Raw genomic sequence first — 7,768 nt, 5'->3', positions numbered from 1 at the left:
GTGTTTGTGGAAAACTTTAGCAGTGGTGCTATGGACAATGACTATGCAGCTTTGGCTTTCTCATCAGTTATCATGGCTAATCTAGTTTTATTGGTTATATTACATGAGTTATTTTCCGTAATATTATTAACAAACAGCATTAATAGCAAAATGTTGGCTTCATCTGTTCTGGGCTAGACTAAACTCACAAACAATATGTGCAATTTGTTTTATCATAGATTAAAACTTCAATAGGTGCACTGGATTATGCCCTGCAGTGTACTGTGCACTATATAATAATGAATTTCAAAGATTTTATTGGTGCTCTGGATGATGCCCTGCAATACACGGAAGAGCTGGAAGATTGATTGCAGAAGATGTCAATGGAGTCATCAACCATCCTTAGCAGATTTTGTGTTTTAAATTAATCAAATTACTCAAAGCAGATTTGTGTATTAAACCCGATTCCTGTCTTAGCAAGGGTTTTAAATTTTTTGAGAGTCATCACACATTTTCTCTAGTGGACCACTACACAAAGACTGGGAGAAATTGCTCTCCCAACACCAAGCCCTGCACAGAAGGTACAGCTCCTAGATGAGTTGTTCATCTATTGCATTCGCGCAACTGCTGGACTTAAGGAGCAAGTAACGGCTGACATCTGTGGAGTTAGCATAGCTACAGTTAGTAGAATAAGCATCACATGGGCAAATGTTACGTAACCATGTGGGTGTGCAGGTGACACATGAATAACTCCATACCACTGAAATTTAGACTGTACAGTCCAAAAGTGTGAGTCATACTTGACTGCACAGAAATTTGCTGGAAGAGTGCCACCTCTCTGCTTCACTCTGAGACTTTCTCCGCCCACAAAAATACCACCACATTTAAAAGTCTACTTGGAGTAGTGCCAGGCAGTGCATGACTTTTATTTCCAGCCTCTCCACAGGTTCTATTTCTGACAAGGAGATCACAAGGAAGTCTGGCATCCTGAACTTACTAGAACCTGAGGATGGTGACAGAGTTTTGTCATTGAAGATATGCTGCCAGATAAGGGTGCTAAGAGTAATCATCCCAAACGTAAACCAAATATTCAAACATAGATAACAGTTCAGCAAAAACGACTGTGAAGAAACAGAATAAACATAGACAGTTGTCTGTCTCAGAATTTTTGTGGAAAGATTGATTTGCAGGGTTAAAGAAAACAACATTGACCAATGGTTTTTGATCCATAAGTGAATGATTAGAAGAATTAACTTGCATAGTTGTTCATAACTATTTAATGTTATGTTTTCATACATGTGATCTGTTTCATTATCATTAATGATGTAAAATGTTTGTCCATGTAGCTCAAAAGGTGCATATCACTTTTAAAAAAATGAAATCAAAACTTGCATAATTACTTGTGTTTGCCTAAAACAGCGTCACACTGACACAATCAAATAATTAATTATTTACTTAATTCAGAATTTTATTTTGTGAAGAATAAACATTAAACCACACCTGCGGTTCACCTGTCATTTCTTAGGCATTTACTTTCATCCTTCTTATGTACAGAACCACTAAATATTACTAAAGTTGGTAAAAACTTTCCAGCTTTTATACAGATTTATTATAAACACTTATAGAAACATGAAATAATAAGCGTATGTTAGGGGCAGTCGTGGGCTGGAGGTTAGGGAACCAGCTCTGTGACCGGAAAGTCGCTAGTTCGATCCCCTGAGCCAACAGTTTGTGACAGAAATGCCTTGAGCAAGGCAAAATACAAAATATGTATACATATATGAGCCATAAAAGAAATCTGAATTCTCTCTCTCTCTGTCCCTCTCCCTCTCTCTCTCTCTCTCAGGAAGTGATGAGTGTTGAACACAGAGCATTGTTCAGCCAGTCAGTCATTACTGGGACAGTATGGAGTTCAGGTCACTCTCTGTAATACTCTGTGAGTAAATGTTCTCTTTATGTCTTCAGCAGAGTGAGAGCTGCTGTATGAGGGCACTAATATTTAATCTGAGTGTTGTAAGTGATGTGCCAATTGTGTGTGTTTCAGTCTGCGGTCAGTGGAACACTATAGTATGTGTTTATCACTGTAATTGTTTTGTGAATGTGTGTGTTTAATGGACTGAACTAGAGAGAGTTCTGTGTGGGAATGAGAAGATAGTAGAAAAAACATGCTTGTGGTTGCTGAATCTGATTGTACTGACTGCTGGAGGTTTATAAGATGGTTTGAATGTTTAGACCATGAACTGCTCTGTTAGTGCCACAAGAAATGCTCAGTGTCAGTGATGTGGGTTAACAATGTTGTTTCAGTCCTCTGATGTGCTGCAAAACCAGGCTTTGACCTGGTGCACCAGAACACAGCTATCATGTAGTAGAAATGAGGTCATTCAGCTTCAGATTAGGAGATGAAACTTCATGTTAACCACATCACATTTAAAATATTAGTGGTTTGTTCTATATTGCTCTAGAAATATTGTCTCATGTAGTGAAAAAAACATACCTTTAACAGTCATGTTATTTTTAGTGTCATGAAATGTGCTGCTCTTGTGTTTGTTCTTGAAGCAAAAACAACTTCGGTGTAAATATGTTTCTCTGTTTCTCTTTCCTTTTTCAGTGTTTATTTCAGTCATCCAAAGTGGGCTTGCAGCAACAACACCATTATTTATATGATTATATAATATGGTTTATGCGATTGCTTATTTCAAAAACCCTATTCAGTTTTTACTAAATATAAGCCTTTACCATATGTTTTACTGCCATATTTACCATATGATACCGTATTTTTCTTATTTTAACTTTTAATATGTATCTTTCTTTCTAATATTTGTAAATGTTTTTTGCTGTGACCCTCATGGTCTGAACTGTGTGCTTTTTCTCCAAAAGTAGAAAAAACGAAACTCACATCAAGCCATAAAGGAGCTGCACTGTATGTGTTTAAACCAGTAAAATGTAGCAGACTGAAGGGTTTACTGGTTCAAACACACACAGAACCCTGAGAATGAGATCAAGACTGAAACACACTCCTACAGCATCAGCTCAGTTAGTGTCTCTGATGGAGGACAGTACTGGTGCAGAGCTGGGAGAGAAAACCCAGTCTACTTCACTCACTACTGGATAAGCATTACAGTGATTGTAACAATTTACAATAATTTTGTGTCAGGTGTCACTATGGCTTATTAAGATTTGAGTCACCACAATACCTGAGCTCATTAATGAGGTTCTCATCTTTGTTAAGGAAGATCATTCACAGCGACATCAGGTATGGAGCTCATCGAACACTGTGTGTGTCTTTACTTTTCCACAGATTCAGCATTTTATTTATATTCTCTTACGGATGATGATGTGATTCTGGATAGTCCTGTTCATGCTGTGACTGAGGGAGATCCTCTGACTCTACACTGTTTATATCGCTTCACAAAGCCCCCAAACCTCACAGCTGAGTTCTATAAGAATGGATCACTCCTCCAGACTCAGACTACAGGAGAGATGACCATCCATACTGTCTCAAAGTCAGATGAAGGTCTCTACCACTGTAAATACTGAGAGAGAGTCTCCATAGAGCTGGATCTCAGTCAGAGGTCAGAAAATGATTGTAAAACTTATTATATTATAAAACTTATTATACTTATATATTAATGTTGAAACTGAGAAATTTTATTGATTTTTGAAAGATATTTGCCCATTTTGAATTTGATGCCAACAACACACTTCAAAAAATTTGGGACAGTGGCAACAAAAGGCTGGTAAAGTTGTGTAATGCTAAAAAGACACCTGGTGGTTAATTGGCAACAGGTCAGTAATGTGATTGAGTATAAAAAGAGCATCCCAGAGAGTCTGCGTCATTCAGAAGTAAAGATGAAGAGGGGTTCATGACTCTGTGAAAGACTACATGAGAAAATAGTGCAACCATTCAAGAATAATGTTTCTAATGTTTCTCAACTGTGTTCTCCAGGCTAAAGACCACTCAGCTTGTTATCAGTGCACAGTTCAAAAGCCAGTATTCATGATAGTATAGGGGTGCATTACTGCACTTGGCATGGGTGACGTGCACATCTGTGAAGGCACCATTAACACTGAACAATATATATATGTTTTGGCAACATATGCTGCCATCTAGATGACGTCTTCTCAGCAAAGGCCTTGCTTTTTTCAGCAAAACAGTGTAAAACCACATTCTGCATGTATTACAACAGCATTGCTCCCTATTAAAAGAGTCTGAGTGCTAAACCGACCTGGCTGCAATCCAGACCTGTCACCCACTGAGAACATTTTGAGCATTATGAAATGAAAAATACGACAAAGGAGACCCTGAACTGATGAGCAGCTGAAATCCTAAATTACACAAGAACAGGAAAACATTTTAGTTTCAAAACAACAGCAACTGGTCTCCTCAGTTCCCAAACGCTTACAGAGTGTTGTTAAAAGAAGAGATGATGCAGCACAGTGGTAAACATGTCCCTGTCCCAACTTTTTTTAAATGTGTTCTTGTCATCAAATTCAAAATGGACTTATATTTTACATTTCACAGTTTCAACATTTGATGTTGTCTTTGTAGTATTTTCCTTTAAAAATATAGTTTACTTGATTTGCATATTATTGCATTCCATTTTTATTCACATTCTGTACAGCGTTCCAGCTTTTTGGAAATGGGGTTGTAGAATTAAAACTTATTTACAAACATTTTTCAAACTGTTTTTGTGTAAATGATTTCTACACATTTTCAGCTGCTGGGTCAAGTGAGTTTTGCTATGTTGTTCATCATCTTACTGGTACTGCTGTGGCACTAACAAACCAACAAAGGTCTCGTTCAGATAATCAATGCATAATTAACATTTGTTAAATGAATCTCTGTCTCCCCCTTCAGGAAGCAAGCAGAACACCAACCAGACATCAGAGCAGAAACAGAGAGAGTCAGGAGCTGAGGACTCTCAGTCTGGACGTGCACCAATGCAGGCTGATCAGACAAATGAGTTAATGAGTATTTTCCTCATTTATAATTCAGCTGAAAAGTGTGTACTTATTAGGGCTCCATGATTTGCACAAAATGTAAGTATAGTGACTATGTTGCTGCATGACTTCAATATAACATTCATGTATACATAATAAGCAAGTTTTGTTATGTTACACAAATTATTTGATTGATTAAAACACCCAGACAGACACTCTTGTGGGACTGTGATTGTTTAGAGTAAAACTGTGATTGATTACACAGCTTGTTTAAAAGCTTCAGAAAATTTACCCAGAAACTAAGCTTTCACATTATTAAGTGTAATATAAGTGGATATGAATGAGGAATATTTTTCTTCATATATGATTGAGTGGTCGTAAGTGGTTTATAAGTACTTTTTGGTCACCAAAATACCACTGCGAGTCTTCTGCCAGTCTGATGACACTGGTGCTGAATCTCAAACAGCTCCCTGCTCCCTACACAGTGCACTACGTAGGAATTTAAATACTTCTGCAACCCAACAATGCAAACACTTGCTAAAAATAGTCATTTGGGATTCATCCACATTCACACTCTACAAGCAGTGCACTACTTGACAGCAGAAGCTAGAATTTCTAAACTTAATGTTACACAGCTCACTATTTAGCTAGGCAGTACGGAGCCGTTTGAGATTCAGCCTGGGTTTGATGCTATTCTGACTGAAACACTGACATTTGAAGCATGTTAGCCATTCAGGTGACATTCTTTAGACTGTTAGATTGCCATTTTTCAGTGAATCATTTCGTGAGTACTTTAATTCAAGCCTGTGATATTAATGTTGGAGTTGTTTAGCATGTTTGCTATCTTTCAGCCTGTTGAGGTGTCCGTAGCTGTGGTATATCATGGATTTTACAATGGCTTCGAACGCGGCTCAGCCAATCAGATTTTAGGACAGGAACTATCTGTTTTATAATACACATAACACAGTCTATTATTATTATAGAGATGGTTAAATCAATAATCACAACTGCCTGTTACTTTAAGTTTGGTAGGAGCGGAATTATTAGTTAAAGACAGAAACTATAATGGTGTACCTGTAACTTAGTGAGAATCACTGACCAGCTAGGCCTGTTTTTGTTAACGTTTAATTGTCAAATAAATTGCCATTAACAATTTAATCATCTTCTCTGGTCCACTGAATGCATGTTGAACATGGTTCAAATTAGCTGATCAGCTATCTAGCTTCTTCACAATTGTTACTTAGTAGCTTCCAACCAATGCCAGACACAGTTCAGTCACAAAGAAATAAACATTACTCATTAATTAACTGTTTTGTTAGATTCAGGACATGCCACAATAAATGTGTTTTCTGATTTCCTTGATTTTGAATGTATTCAAAATAACTGATGAACACACCCGAATCCCATTCTGCTTGTTTCAAAATCAACATAAGATTGTGGAAGCAAACATCTGTGGAGAATGATTGCTGTCAGCTTAAATAATTGAAACCAGTTCAAAAAATTGTGATGATATAATAATTCTGACAGGCCTTTGACCAACAACTGCTACTTTGACCAACTCGTTATTTTTACAAAGTTTGGTAACACATTACTAGAACCCTGCTACATAACAGTAACATAACCCCGCCGTAAACATGTCATGACAGACTTTGTTCAGTAATATAACAGTGTAACGTTACTATTACCAGTAATTGATAGTTGTCACAATGATGTTGTGACAAAATCTGTTATGACCACTAATGACAGCTTATGGCATCAGCCATGACCTTTATGGCATAGTGATGGCAATGTTATGCAGCAGAGTTTGAAGTGCTTGGAAAATGTCTTAAATATGAAAAAAAAACAAACACAAAGCAAACACACACAACATGTCCTTTAAAATTTGTAATGATGCATTTACACCAGCAGAGGGCAGTGTAAGTGTTTTTGTTTATTTTTCGTGCAGCTCAGACTAATTAAGATCAAAGTCAGTGTGCAGTCAGTGTCACAGAAGATTGAGAATCAGAGACAATCTGAAAGTATGAGAGACATTTGTTTCTTTAAGCGCTTTCAGATGAGATTTAGAAACTGATTCAAACTGATTAAAATATTTTGTTCTTTTTTTTGTAGAAAAAACATAGGTTGTACAAAATATGAGTTACATAGATTTTATACATTTCTTTGCATATTTTGTCGCTCATCATTTATTTTACATAAAGCAGAGAATGTTTTTGATGTTCAGCACACAATGAAATATTGTCTCAATGTTGTTCAAAAAATATGTTTAGTATGTTGTAATATCTAAACAGTCTTTTCATTATTTTGTGGGGATCACCTTGATTTCCAGGCCTTGATTTATAGTTACTCTGCATTTGAATGTCTGGTTCCTGTTACCACCACTGTGAATTCCTCTGTAAGTGTTTCTAGAATGGCCCATTTATACACTCATAAACGTTGAGTAATACTGCGCATTACCTGTTAATAAGCATAAGTAAATGTATATTTGTCAAGCAGGTGATCCATGTATTGAAGAATACTATTTTCACAATATATTTTTGCGAGATTTACCCTTGTATTCTTTATTATTTTATTTTAACCACTATTACGAAGCAGTCTTCATACTTCATATCTGTAGCAGTAAAAATAATTTTAACTCTCAAGGCTTTCACACATAAACGCATTGCGCAGTGTTCAAAAATTTGAAACCCCTGTTTTTAATGAATATGTGCAATTGACTCCCAGTCCTTAAGGATGTGCTCAAAGGTTACAACTGGCAAATTTAGAAATGTTTTGCAGGATTTTTAGCAGGGTTCAAATGGGGGTGGAAAGAGACCCCCATGAGAGCAACAACGTTAGACATGGGGTCTCA

Source organism: Colossoma macropomum, unplaced genomic scaffold, assembly GCF_904425465.1.
Source record: "Colossoma macropomum unplaced genomic scaffold, Colossoma_macropomum, whole genome shotgun sequence".
In the NCBI taxonomy this organism is placed as follows: domain Eukaryota; kingdom Metazoa; phylum Chordata; class Actinopteri; order Characiformes; family Serrasalmidae; genus Colossoma; species Colossoma macropomum.
The sequence above is the reverse complement of the archived record's forward strand: the minus strand, read 5'-3'. Positions refer to the sequence as shown.